Here is a 15,124-nt window from a genome sequence, read left to right on the forward strand (position 1 = left end):
GTGATTTTGATATTTATTGACTTATTATTATTTTACAAGAACGACGTGATGTGAGAACATGCAGATATGTTGTTTATATTGCGGTGTGTAGCCTGTAGTGTAGAGTAACGTTAGCGTGCTGTTGTAGGGAGAAACGTTTCACAGGCATCGAGGGCAGAGGCGTCATGCCCATAGACAGTAAAAGAAATGGACACAGCGACCCCATTGGAACTCAATTGAGACAAATGAAGCCCAGTTTTAGCGTTTTTTAGCACTTCCGTTTCTGACGCGCAGACTCAAACGAAGCTTGACGACGTCAGCAACCTGTCTGACAGATGTAAATCTTCTAGTAGCTGTGCGTGCAAACTGCCATCGTTAATCTTGCAGAGACGGCGAGCTTGAGCGGGGAGTTCTTTGTCGTGAGTGAGCAGGAGTAAGTATTCTGATTAATTATTTTGTATAGTATTTTAAAATGTAACGCCACTACGCCATATTAAGTTAATTGCCTGCGAGCTTCTCCACCTGTCTGTACGGTAATGCGACAGAGAGCCGAGTGGTTATGACGCAATCGTTAGCCTATTTTTTACAAAAACTGTTTATACGGGGCCATAATGTAACATAGAAGGTAATGGAGCCCTTTATACATTGTCGTGTATCTTTAGAAATAAATAATGGACAAACAGTGTCTTTAAACGCCTCAGATGTAAAGTTATTCGCTGTCAAAGTGACGACAAAATGAATGGGAGTCAATGGGAATGCTAACGCAAGTGAAGTTCTGCTAAAAGATGGCAGCCCCCACCCGACTTCAACTTCCGGTCGAGTTCCTTGCCCCTTGGTCATGCCCATTCAAAGATTTCTGAGCCAAGTTGATTTTAAATGCAGCTTCCAAACGACCAAAAAAAAAACCAGCATAATAATATTTTTTTATATATTTTATATAATCACACTGTTGTGATTAGATTGTTCAGTGCAGCATCAAATCTGTGTTCGCTGGCTGGCGCTGAGCCAGAGACATTCGTACAACGCTTCATGATAACCAATCAATGGTTCTGTTGCGCAAATACAATGGCCAATCGGAGACGTGCAGAAGAGTCATCATGAAACGCGCTGTTTTTGTTCACTTGCTAGCTGACTGAATTATTTAGCGAATTCTTTCTTCAGAGAGAGAGAGAGAGAAAACTAAAAAAAATCCTGATGTGCGTAATGTACTGTAAAGTGCTTCAGTGATTGTAATGGTAGTTTTTGAGAGTGCCTGAACTCTGGCTAGACTGAATGAAAATGTTATTTGATAATGTAAATGTTCTTTACTCTCTGTAAAATGAAAGTGTTAAAATAAGTAACTTACAATATTGTTATTAAAATTCACATTAAATACAAATTCAGTCTTAAGTAAACTTAAGTAAACTTTTTACTTAAGTAAAAAGTCGGTGTTTTATGTGTAGTTAATAGATTACTTTCCATTTATTGATCAAATAACAATCTATAAAGGTGCAAAACGCGTTTACTTACACGTTTGAGAATCGAGATATTTCCTGATATATTAAGCATGTTTGGAATTGTTTTGAATAAAAAGGAAAAATAAATAAAACATAAGCCTATATAAGTTATACAGTGCTTTCATTGCATGACTCAGTTGTTTGTTGTTTTGTATCAATATTTAAGGTGGACTTATTGATTAGGTGCAAGAATAGTAGTGATGGTTAAAATAATAGATTGATAATGAAATAGTAGATTGTGCCTTGTTCCTAGATGGACAGAGACTGGAAAGTAATAGATCAGATGAGGAGATGGAGATAGAGGAAGAAAAAGAGGCAAATGTAGACGCACAAGTGACAGAAAGCAGGTAAGCAAGCCAGGAGACAGAGGCTGGTGAGAAAGAGGAAAATGTAGAGTGTTTTCTGTAGTTTTTACTATAACAGCTGTTCTTAATTATTCTGTAGAACAGAGAAGAAAAAGCCATCAGGTTGGGACAATTTAAGACATTTCAGTTTCTCATCCCAGAGCTATTATTAGTTGGATTTTTTTTTTCTTTTTTTTCCTTTTAAACTTAAAATTGTCTCTTCTAATCTTTTTCTTTTTCAAAACTGCATCACAGCATTTGCTGCTGTATCAATACATAATCATCCATATCAATACGCAAATCGGCAAGGAATGCATCACAATATATTGCTGTATTGCCCCTCCAAAGGTCTCTGCACAGCCCTGGTTATGTCTATCTAGAAACAGGAGCACCATGGCAGAGGGAAAGTGCCACAAAAAAAAAAAGTATAAGACACATTTTCCGGCAGACTACACGAAAGTGTACCCCTGTCTTATATATGCAGGGCCGCGGGAAGTAATTTTGAACAGGGGGTGCTGTGAATTTTTTTTTTTTTTTTTTTTTTTACAAAAAACCTATGAGCCTATAGGCCTATTTAAAATACATTTTAAAAATATATACATTGAGATTTACTACTTTATTGTCATATACACTTCAGTGCACAGCCAGCCAGGGTCTGAAACACACAGACATCAGTTCTCAGATATGCGCAATGCGCTATTAATCTGAAGCAGAATCAAAAATAATAGTTTAAATAATAGTTTAATAATCGAAAAAAACGAAATAATTACTTTCATTACAATTTCAGATAGCCTATATATACATGCAACTCATTTAGATACAACAAATAATATTACAACAAAATATAATATTAATCAAACTTCACAATAACGCTAAAACAATGCAATCGATTTGGTCAGCTGGCTTGAGTCACTGCACGTTTATGTCACACGCAACTCTATTAACTCCAAAATCTTTTTACGCACACCACAAGGAAATAATCTCTGACTATTTAAGCAATTTGTTTATTGAACAGTTCTCCACATCCATTACGCAAAGAACACACGCACAGTATAAAGCTTTCTGTCTCCATCTCCAACCTTTTTACACAAACCACAAGGAATCTCCGACTATTTAATAGGGCTGGGTAAAAAATAGATTTTTCGATTAATCGTTTTTTAAAATGTGGTCGATTCAAAATCGATTCTCAAAGGCCATGAATCGATTTATTTTCCGTATTTATTTCCGCATACATTGAACGTAAGATTAGCGTTAATCTAATTACAAATCTCCTCCACTAGATGCCACCCTCTTATCTGCCTTGTGCGATGTTACCAACGAACCTATCATTCATTCATTCAGTTTAAAGCAGTGGTTCCATTTTCTGCAATGTGCGTCAGGTCATGCTCCCGTTCGCGTCTTACAGACTGCATCTTAAAGCCTCTTATACTTTCTGCGTCCTCGAGTCCGCTATGCAGGCTTGATGTAAACATCGCCATCGGAGAGTGTGTACCGAGTCTGAGCAGAGCAGACAACCGCGCGGACAGGTGCGCGTGGTCAGTAGTCTTCAAAAGCACAATTGCACATGTTCAGGCAGTGTGAAGAATCCCATTGCCAATCGAACTAATCGTGCCGGGCTCGGGCTTGTGCGGTAAATGAGCGGTCATGTAATGTTTCGATTAGCGCGAGAAATATGCGAAAATGTATGCTGAGTAGTTGAAACGGAGGCTTGCTTCTGACGATTACGTTTTGGTAGCACCAGCAACTAAAGCAAAGTCTGAGGTTTGGAAAAGTTTTGACCTTGTTTATAATGAGAATAATGAGTGAATAATGACGCACCATCAGTGAGCGCAGGAACGCGCTGAAGACATCTACAGTGGATTCAGTGATTTTCCTCCACATAAACACTTAAGCCTTACCTAATCTTGGTGAGTAAATGTTTTTCAAATAATAACTAAATATTACTTGAGTCTTAAATGCATAATGTAGACAGAGTAGGCTATATAAGCTAATGTTGGCATTATTATTTTATTATGTCAGCTGCTATGGCGAAGCAAATCCGGCAGAGCCTTTATATTAATTCATTTCGTTATTGCCAAATACCCATCTTAATTTATAATTTATCTTAATTAAATTTTTTAAGAAAGACTTGTTTTTATTGGTGCGTTGGCCTATTTATATGCTAAATGAGCCTATACCTTAGGGCTATTTATAGAGTGCTGAGATGTTACGATGTTACAGAGGACTTATTTTATTTCTTTGTTCAAACTTCAAAGTGGCCTATTACGTTAGTCATGTATAAATTATGTTAAATTATGTATAAATGACTCATTCCTGACAAAAGGCAAAAGAGCTGTGTGCTGCGCACATTTGAATAATGTCGGGTTGTAAATGGGTTCGGGCTCTTAAAAAGCTGTCAATCAAAATGTACGTGTCGGCTCGGGACGTGTCGGGCTTATATTTTAAGGCCCGATTACATCTCTAATAGAAAATCGAATCGAAAATCGAAATCGAATCGAGGATCGAAATAGAATCGATTTGAGAGCTTGTGAATCGAAATCGAATCGATCTGGAACATCTGAATCGATACCCAGCCCTACTATTTAAACGTTATTTAACGGTTCTCCACAACCATTACACAAAGAACACACGAACGAAATAATACTCTCCATCTCCATCCCCACCACCTTAAAAAAATACTATAGTGTACTACTTACAATTGCTTGGCTAGTCAAAGCTGATCCCACACTTGTTGCCAAAAAAATAAATGTTACAAGCGCGTTACAAATATTTTAATAGGCCTAAATTTTTTTTTATCTCCCTCTCGTCACTAGGGGGTGCTGCAGCACCCCCAGCACCCCCACTTCCCGCGGCCATGTATATATGTAAAACATAATGACAGTCTTGCTCAAGCATTGCCCATGGGAGGTTAAATTATTGCAAAAGGCATGTTGAGGTGAGTTGACAAGTTTCATTTCATCTGCATATTATTCAGGCTAGTTGCCAAGGCTACATGAAAACGACAAACTCTTTAGACCTGTTTAAAGTTGCAATGGAAAATAAATAAAAGCAGTTTACATAAATTGTATAAGCAGATTATATAAATAGTAAAAGTAATCTACATATTTAAACATAAATAACGAATAATTACATAGGCCTATAGCTTATAGAAATAATATTTTATGCTATATCTTTTAGGGACCACAACATGTTAGGGAGGCTAAGCGCAGGGAAGTTCTCCCATTCAGATAGGCAAAGTCTCACTGAGAAGGTGACTACAGCTGAGATGTATTTCCTTCCTTTTTTTGTTGAGGGGGGGGGGGGGTGTCTTCGGAATACCTCCCTGAAATGACTTTTTGCAGGTTGGGATGTCTGATTTAAAAAGCTGCATAGGATAGACTGCATAATTATTGATTCCCATGGAAGAAAGCAGCATTAAAAACTTATTTTAAATGTGGCATAAGAAGTATAATTTAGTTTATTTTTCCAAAAGAATATATACATATATATATATATATATATATATATATATATATAGAGAGAGAGAGAGAGAGAGAGAGAGAGAGAGAGAGAGAGATTGATATTGATATTGATATTATATAAATAATATAACCATATATTATTATTTTTTTATTTAGTGGATGATGCTATTTCTTCATGATGCATTTAAAAAAAAAACTAAAAGTAAAAATATATGTTATTTAAAATAATTTATTGAGACAAAATAATTATGAAATGTTGAAAATTATGAAATTGTTATTTTAAAATATTAAATTATTATTATTATTATTATTTAACCAGTTAAATTATAAAGATTGGATGCACTGCCATGTAATGCAAAAAAATTTCCAAACATATTTTTGTAGTTGTTGCATTAATTCTCTCAGTCTTTCTCTTTTGACTGCTTAAAGATGGCGGCCAGGCTAGATCTGCAGGACAAGAGTTTGCACCGCGTTCATGCAGAACTGTGTTTCCTCTTCTGACCTGTCGCTCTTTGAGCTTTACATCACCTCTCTGAATTCTAATTGCCTGGTGAAGGTCAGTGTGCCCAGTCTCAACTTTAACCAGGATGTGCAACGGACTGCAGGTCAGGGCTTCACTGTGACTCTCCCCAAAACAATTGAGCTGTCTGGCACCAGGAGGTCTTCATTCAGGCATCTGATGACATAACGGTTTCCTTGCTAAACTCAAAGCAGTTCACGGTGGATACGTCCCTGGTCTACCCCATGAACAAAAGGGGTACTGAATATTTTGTGTTCACCCCCACCAGCTCCCCTCCATCCATGCTGAAGGAGTCTGTTCCTTCGAGTGGTCCGGTTCAAAGGACATTTGTACAGTGCTGGCAGTAAACAAGTTGTGGTTATGGATCCTTTTGAAAATCCATAAATTCAAAGCCAAGGAGATCTTACGGGAACACACATACATTCACAGCTTCACACTCAACCAAGAGTACAAAATCCAGTTTCCAAATGGTCTCAACATTGTTGCTGACAATGGAATCCAGGTGTTTTTCTGTTTAATGGTGTTCAAACATCCCATGGTGTCATATATGACCCGTTTCTTATAAATGTTCTGCCCAACGACCAGTTTTGTTCTTCGTATGCGCTTGATGGGATAGCTGGCTTTGACATTCAAGCTCTTCTGATTGTTTCTACCAAAGAACAAGCAGTGATTCATTTTGATAGCTTGCCTTTACCTGGAAACCTTCAGTGGAGGGTCATTAAAACTGTGAGTACTCTTAAGACTGAGCTGGTTTACCAACCTGGGGCAGGTGGGCACAAATTAACCCATCCAAATGCTTCTTTTGGAGTCTATAGTGTGGGAAAACAGCAAGTGAATGGGTACGGAGCCCCAGCTGCATGCATTGATCCAGGTACGTCAATGAAAAATTCTTCCTTCAGTTTTAAAACATATGTGTTGGTGCAACCAGTCTGAAGCTAAGAAAATCCCTATCCAATAATGTATTTTTAAATGAGTAAGACAGTAGTCTTAATTACAGCAGAATAATTAAATGTTCCGATTTTGGTAATAGCTTAACTGACTCTATGTTTATGCTGCTTAAAATGTAATGTATATCTTCTCCATTTGTAGTAGAATTCCTAGCACGTCACTGTTGTAGTGAGGATGAGGAGTGCCAGATGATGTGTGAAGAAACCTTTTGGAATCTGTTGGACAACAGGTGACCCTCACTATAGCACATTTGACTGGCATTATTTTGACTTCATGAGCACTTGGACTTATGCTGTCACCAGGAACTGCCAGCAAAATAATAGTCTTCCTGCTTATGAGGTCCTGGCTAAAAAACGTCTCCCAGTTCATGACAGATATAAAAATATTTTACCTGCAATAATAAAACAATTGGTAATCATAAATATAAAATAACACCCTATGGAAAAGTTTTATCAAAATGTATTTACATTAAAAAGCACTTTCATTCTGTGTTTCTTATGTAGGTGGATGGTTTGTGATTTTATCTTCTTTTGACCATCATGATGGTTGAGTGAAGGTGAGACAGAGTTGCTATGCTGGAAACTGACTTTGGTATGCGTCTCTTTTATCTGGGGCACGGAGTGCTGATCTGCGTCTGACCAGTAGTTACTATGAGCTGTGTGTGGCCTGTGTGGTAATTTCAACGGTAACGGTGGAGATGAGCTGAGAGACCCTGCTGGAAACCTTCTGCCCAGTCTGTACCAGAGGGCAAAGAGCTGGAGAGCAGAAGACAGTATCACCTCAGTGTGTCATGATGCATACGAGACCGACTGCTCTGCTTGCCCTCCTGATCAACGTGCCCTCTACGAAACAGACATTTCTGTGGTGTCCTGACATATATAGGCCAGAATGTGTTTAGTGCATGTCATGCTAAAGTGTACCCACAGGTGTTCCAGCAAAGCTGTGTGTACGATCTCTTCTTCAATTACGGAGACCGAAAACTTCTCTGTCAGGCTCTGGAGACATACGTCCAACAGTGTCTTCAAGAGGGTGTCGTTATTACAGATTGGAGAGAAAGATTTAATTGATGTATGTTTGTTTAAACTCTCATAGAGCATATGTTTGTATGCTTAACTTTAACCATGGACCTCTTCTTGTTCTTTTACAGCTATGAGTTGCCCACCCAACAGTCATTATGAGGCCTGTCCGTCTTCGTGTCCAGCAACGTGTCCATACCCAAATCAGCAGCCGAATTGCACTGATACCTGTGTGGAAGCCTGTGAGTGTGACAGTAGATTGTCCCACCAATCAATGTGGCTGCTTCTACGAAGGTGGCTACTGCCAGCAAGGCCAAACTTTCTTGGCAGATGAGCAGTGCCATTGGCTTTACGCATGTGACAGTAACTTAAGTGCTTTGGTGTGTCGTTATTCGTCCTGTGCTGTCTGTGAGAGCTGTACAGTTAATGGAAGTCGCAGCTGCCAACCACTGAATGCACTGTATGCATAGGCTCATTAGACCCACATTATCACACATTCGAACGATTCCATTTTGAGTTCCAGGGCACGTGTATGTACCTGTTAGCAGCCCTGTGCATTGATAATATGAGTCTTGTACCTTTTAATGTGACAGTGATACCACTTCCTGTCAGTTCTGATCTATAATAATAATAAAAAAATCACACCCTGGCATTCATAGTATGTGTCTGGGACAGAGCTGGCAGGTTGCTGCAGCAGCTGGCTTTTCCTCAGCCGGTTGTCTTAGTGCTGGATGCTCAACCTGCAATGCGAACCAAAGAGAGAATGCCCAGCGCTATTGTGAGATCATCACAAACCGGACAGGGCCTTTCAGAGAATGTCATAAGCAGATCGATCCTGGAGCTTACCAAGAGAATTGTGCTGTGCGATGCAGTGGCAGCCTACGCATCCACATGTCAGAGTCAAAATATCAATGGTCCACTCGTGGAGAAATGCCACTTTCTGCCATGAATAACTAACTATATATTTTTTTTTTTAAGATTATGCATGTGATAGAGCTGGAGGAGGGTTGGTGAATTTTTCTGTGTACACACAGAATGAGCAGGTTAGAAACACAAGGGTTTCGAACATCAAGAATTTGACTGTGACCATCTACAACCTGATAATGAGCATCAGACGAGGTGAACTCTCGAGAGTCGTCGTAAGTCTTCATCTAGTTTGGCCTTGTTTTTGTTTTCTGTCTTCTTATTTAGCCAGAATGCACTGAAATTGACAAAAATGGACAGTAAAGTATAATGTCGTTGTGGAAGGTTTCCATTACAGATAAATGCTGTGTTTCTTATTTAGCGTAGAAAAAAAAGATCTCTGTTTTGTATGGAAACCCTTGTTCCCTGATGGATCGAGTGCAAACTCTGAGTGCAAGGTTTGTGCGTAGGACTCGCACTGAGCACAACAGAGACAGGTTGGGGTCTCCTTATTGGAAGAGGATAACTTGTAATGTTAGCACCTGATCCTGGAAAGTAGTTGAGGGAACCTTGGGCACATATCCAGGCAGAGGTCTCAGGACAAAGTGAGAGTCTGTCCCCCACCCTCTTGATAGAAGTGAGCGCAATCAGGAGGGCCGTCTTCATAGAAGGTGCCTCTGAGGAACCTTATAACCAGATCGTGCTTCCCCACAGTGCCTCCCACAGTGTCATGGTTAGCTGCAATCGTGGCAATGTACACCTTAAGTGTAGAAGCAGACAGGTGCCTGTCCAGCAAGCAGCTCTGGGTCTTTTGGCAAATACATTTTTGGCAATAGGATTAGCATGGCCCAAACACTGAATACAATGCTCATGCTGTTCGTCTTTTGAGATGTGCCAACCTCAACCAGAAACACACAGACAGAAAGGCATGATGAAACACACAATTTCACCCGTGTAGCTCTTTCAAAGATATTGTACTCTTTTAGAGGAAATTTTCCCAGGGGGAAAAACTTCTCCATGAGAGATGCTGCATTCAGCTCCGAAAAATAGAACAAGTGAGCAGATACCAAGCTGTCCTATTTATACCCATATGTCGGGGCTGTGGCCTGCTATGCAAATTCTGCACACACAATTTCATTAGCCTTACCTCAAAGATGTCAGAGGTGTTTGAGCTTCCAAGAGCGACCCCTAGTGTCATACACTCAACAATGTAATAATCAACATATACTAAAAAGCATATTCAAATAGGATAATTATTTCAAATGGCAAAAACTTATTAGCATATTAGAAGAATAAAGTAAAATAAAAATTTTCAATTAAGATTTCTTAAAAATAAACATTCCAGCAAGATTTAAGTGGGCAGTGTTTATTTATTTAATTTCATTTATTTATTTATTTATTCATTTATTTATTTTTGAACAAGACAAACAGGTTGTGAACTAATAAATCTGAAAGTGCATATGCTGTTACTACGGATACAAAAATATTTTATTAAATTTATTTTTATATGACTTACAGTACAAAGTACTTAGTACAATGTTAAATCCAGAAACTTAAATCTCAGCCGTCATTTTCATACCAACTTAAATAATGATTTACCAAAAACAGTATGTATGTATATATATATATATAAAGCAGACATTTATTCATTGTAAAATGTCTTCCATTTTAAACACTAAAGATTAATAGGAGGTAAACTGAAGGCTTTTCTGAACTATCATTGATCACTTGTTTATGTTTAATGCATCTGTAATGGTGTGTCACCACAAATCCTGCTTATAAGCCATTTCAGAATAATACAGTTCATTTTTTATTTGAACTATAGAAACTGAACACTCCTTACAAAACACCACTTACTTGCAAAATTAAAGAAAGAATTAAAGAAAGAAAAGAAAAATCGTCTAATTTCTGGTCTTTGCAAACGGATGGATGAACTTGAATCGTGGAGAAATAAGGTTGGAATTTTGTTACTCACATCATGTCACTGTCTGCAGCTATGAGGGTGTTGTCTGTTTTAAAACTCAGCCCAATTAGAAAATGTAACAATAAAGCTATATTTCCAGTAAGACAGGTTATAGCAATTTGAATGCATTATTTGCTGAAAACAGAACATGTACTTTCACTTCGTGAAAAAAAGCTCGGGTAAAACTGTGGGTAAGTTCAATTTATTACGTTTTTAAATATTACAGTATGTAAATGAAATAGATTGTGAAATATACATATAAAAAATAAGTGAATCTCCCTCCGAAGAAATAAAGCCTGTTTCCCTGTTGTGCATTCAAACGGACGATTAGTTTATTTTACTTTTAGTTTCTTTATTTTAAGCGCAAGCTGAATCGTCTTGAACCCTCAGAGCTCGCTTTAGACACATGTTAATTGGCTGTAAGTGTTTTTTGTAGGCCTATATCTTTTGGTTTTGTATATCTTTTCTCCTCCTCTCTTAAAGTGGTTTTAAAACGTGGTGCACAAACTACGTGGTGTTAAACATTTCCATACGTGCTAGCATAAAATGTAGCTGCATATTTACTAGGCTGGTTGTCTGTCATATTAACACCTATATAGAGAGAAAAAAGTGCCAAAATTCAAAAAGCTGTATTAAGATATTATGTGTATATATATATATATATATATATATATATATATATATATATATATATATATATATATATATATATATATATATATATATATATAAATAAAATTATTGTATCACTACCATAACTCTTGTCATGTCTATTTTATAAGAGCTTTAGGCTTATAAAATAAAACCTAAATAGAATGCCAACATAAAATGTAAAAATGTTGTCACACAAGTTCAATAACAGTGGATTACAGTGTGTTTGTAAAGGCTGAAGTTTGTTGTTTTAAACTTGCTCAACAGGTGATGGGTTAGGCTGTTCAAAGAGAAAAATCTTTGGTATATTAAACGTATTAATTAAACATATAATTTATATTTAGATACATTTTAAAAACTTGTTTTAAATATTTTATGAAAGTCATTTTAAATCACTGCTGTATATAAAATGCATTTCTAACTGAAACCCTTTTTTTTCCTGTAGCCCAGTAACATGAGTTTTTCAGAACAAGTGACTGTGATTTAAAGTAAACTGCAATGGACCCTTTACTGCAAAGTGAAATTCCTGCACTCGAGTAAGCATACAGAAAGAAAGAAAAAAATTCAAATTTGAGAAGTCAGGTTGATTAACAGTTAATTTTGAACAGATTATTATGCTTTTTTTCCTTATTATTATAAATGAAGTCAAATTTGCACTATTACAGGCATCAGATATTAGACTCTGAAGTGCCCAGTGTGTCCAGGAAGAATGACGCATTTAATAAACTGTGTGTTGAATTGAAAGATGACAACGCTTCTGAAGACCGGTACATTTATAGACAATCTTTTTTCACTCACTCACTTCCTCTTCCGAAAATGTAATCTCAAAATAATATAAAAACAGATATTTAACAAGTTTAGTGGAGAAACACATACAAATATAATTATGACTGTGAATCAGTAAAAATGAATAAATCATTTCCTGTTATTAATCTCAACTTAATTTTAGATGCAATCAATCATATTTAATATTAAATTTGTAATAATAAATATATTAATTTGTAGACATTTATTTATGCTTTTTTTAGTTTTTCAGAAATGTAATTATTTCACTAATATCTCATAATTTATGTGGGAATTATGTAAAACTATTAAGTTTACATTGCAAGTAATATGTGTGATTGTTACTTATTGTTACAGTTTTTCTGAACGTGGTATTTTTTGTTTAGTTTTGTTTGGATTTAAGTGCTGTATATGAAGTATAATCTATTCTCTGTTTACAGGCAGAAGAGATATGACTCACCAGAGTCCAGCTGTGTGTCCATGAGCAGTGACACATCAAAGGATCTGCCACTTGCTTCTAAATGTGTCCACAGTTCTGAACACAGGTATATTTATAGATAGGACAAACATGCATCAATGAATAAAATTGCTCATGACATAACAATTGCACATATTTATTTCAGAAATATAGATTTGAGGCAGGCTAAGTCCCGACAGAGAGTTTTAAGTTTAATGAATGTATTCAGAGCACATAGTTGTTGCTGTTTTTATAAATGAAGTAAAAACTGCACCTTTACAGGGAGAACACATCGGACTCTGTAGACCCCAGCTGTTTGTCCTTCAAGAGCAACGCATCAAAGGAACTGTATAATGAATTCAACGGTGGCAGCATTTCTGAAGACAGGTACCTTTATGGACAATCTTGTGTCACTATCACTTCTTATCTCTCATTAAAATGTCAAAATTATATAAAAACCTATTTTACACGTAATTATAACTCATTAAAAAAAAAAGCATCATTAATAATTTACTGTTGCAACGTATTGTTGCAACGTATAATTTACTGTTGCAACGTTAGATGCAGTTAATAACACATTTAAATTTGTAATAAATACATGTAATGGTAATTAAATGTTAATTAATTATTTTGCTAATATTTTAATTTGTTAAATCAAATATTTGAATTGACATGGTGTGACACATGTGGAAATGATCTAAATCTTTATTAAGATTGCAAATTAAATGTGCGATTGCTTATTAGGGGACGAGCATTGACACCTACTGTTTTCACTGGCATTAATATTCTTCTTCTTATATTTCTACCACGATTGAGTCTATGGAAGCCCATAGAACCACTTACGGGAAAGTTGTGATATTTGGGACACTGATAAAGGACAGTCTAAACCATAACCATAGCAAATTTTGGGGTCTCTAAACTCTCCAGCACCACCACTTGTCCAAAACTTTACTCATGTTTATGATAATGACTTATGAACCATAAAAATAAACAATTCCTCTGAATCCTTGACTCATGCCAAGTCGAATTAACACAAAAAATAAAATAACATTTTTTAAAGGTTTAGTTTTTTCGCTATTTATATAAATAGACTGTTTGTCTGATTCTCAACTAAATTGGCTCAGTTCATCTTCAAATCATGCTCTCAAAAAGATATGGAATTCAAGTGGATACTTCAAACCATTCTCGAATAACACGTGAACAAATTTGATGAAAAGCACACTAAAATGGATCTGAGGCTGCATCTCTGCAACAGTGTGGTGTATTGAGACCAAACTGGGTTTGTTTTATACCAAGCATGACATGAGAGTACCTGCAGTGTTTCGGCGCTGTGCCACCCAGTGGTCAGAAGGTATGAAAAAAACCATCTGAACTTCTGAATGGTTTGGCCAAAAATCAGAAAACTGGTTTCTTTAGATTAGGTTTTTTAGATTTAGAATAACATCATACCGAGTTTATTGATACCCAATTTTCCCATGTCATCCATTTTGGCCATCGGCCATTTGTAATGTTGTTTTTTTTTTTTTTTTTTTTTTTATTAAAATGCTATATTTTCAAACATATTGACATATCGTTATGAATCTTGGTATGGGTCATCAATAATATGTCCTAAAGGAGCCTGAGATGTTTTGAGCCAGTGTCACCTAGTGGTATAATCAAACATTCACATGCTTATATCTTCGGGTGTAGTCAACTTATTTTCAGGAGAGACACTTTTTTAGACTCCTGAATCCTTGGCGAGTCCAGCAATAACAAACATGTCAGGTTTTGCCTTATAGGTTTGTGAAACATTGCATTTTGGCGCTTATAAAACATGTGCCAATATCTTAGAAACCTTAACTCCGATCGACACAAAACCACCATAGGAAATATGAGAACATAGCATGCCTGGCTAAACGTTAATGCCAAATTGTCAAAATATTGATATTAAGTGGCAAAAAAAATGCAAACAAAGTCGTCCATCAGTATTTTTTTCTCTTTTCATAAAAATTTCTATAACTCCAAAACAAAATAAGATATTTTTCACCAAATTTGACACAAATATGAATGGGCACACTCTAAGGACACATACAAAATGTGGTGGGACTGTGCCTCTTGGTGGCGCTATAATTGAACAAAACATGAAATTGACATTGACCACAATAGATTATTATGATATAGAATGCTATATTATTCGAGTGCATTGGTGTACAATTACTAAACTTTGTATGTATCATCGAGACCATAACCTCAAACAGTTTTAAAACAGCTGATGCATTTCTGTGCATTTTGCCTATTGTAATGGGATTGGTATTAATAGAATCCTTGGGTCATGTTGAGTAATAAGTGTTGCCATTGTTAGCCAAACTTCCTGTCTTCCATTTTGATTCTATTACTACTTTTTGGATCTCTTCCTAGACCGCTGGTTTGATTTTTACCAAATTGAATAATATTATCTTCAGACCATGCTGACAAAAAGTTATGAATTTTGAGTTGATAGACAAAACCCTTTATGCATACCACAGCAATGAATTTAAGGCATGATGCCAAAATGACACTTGAGGCTGTATCTCAGCAATTGTTTGACATACTGACATCAAACTTTATGTGTGCCATTGCCAACT

General features: G+C 36.4%; 1 long non-coding RNA gene across 1 annotated transcript; it reads left to right on the plus strand.

Moving 5' to 3' along the window:
- The first annotated feature begins 5,717 nt into the window (after positions 1–5,717).
- Positions 5,718–8,362, plus strand: LOC113115525 (uncharacterized). Its single transcript, XR_003293897.1, has 4 exons — positions 5,718–6,671; positions 6,890–6,977; positions 7,252–7,816; positions 7,896–8,362. It is a non-coding gene; the product is annotated as an uncharacterized LOC113115525 (long non-coding RNA).
- Positions 8,363–15,124: the final 6,762 nt, after the last annotated feature.

The sequence above is a fragment of the Carassius auratus genome, chromosome 15 (genome assembly GCF_003368295.1).
Source record: "Carassius auratus strain Wakin chromosome 15, ASM336829v1, whole genome shotgun sequence".
Lineage (NCBI taxonomy): Eukaryota > Metazoa > Chordata > Actinopteri > Cypriniformes > Cyprinidae > Carassius > Carassius auratus.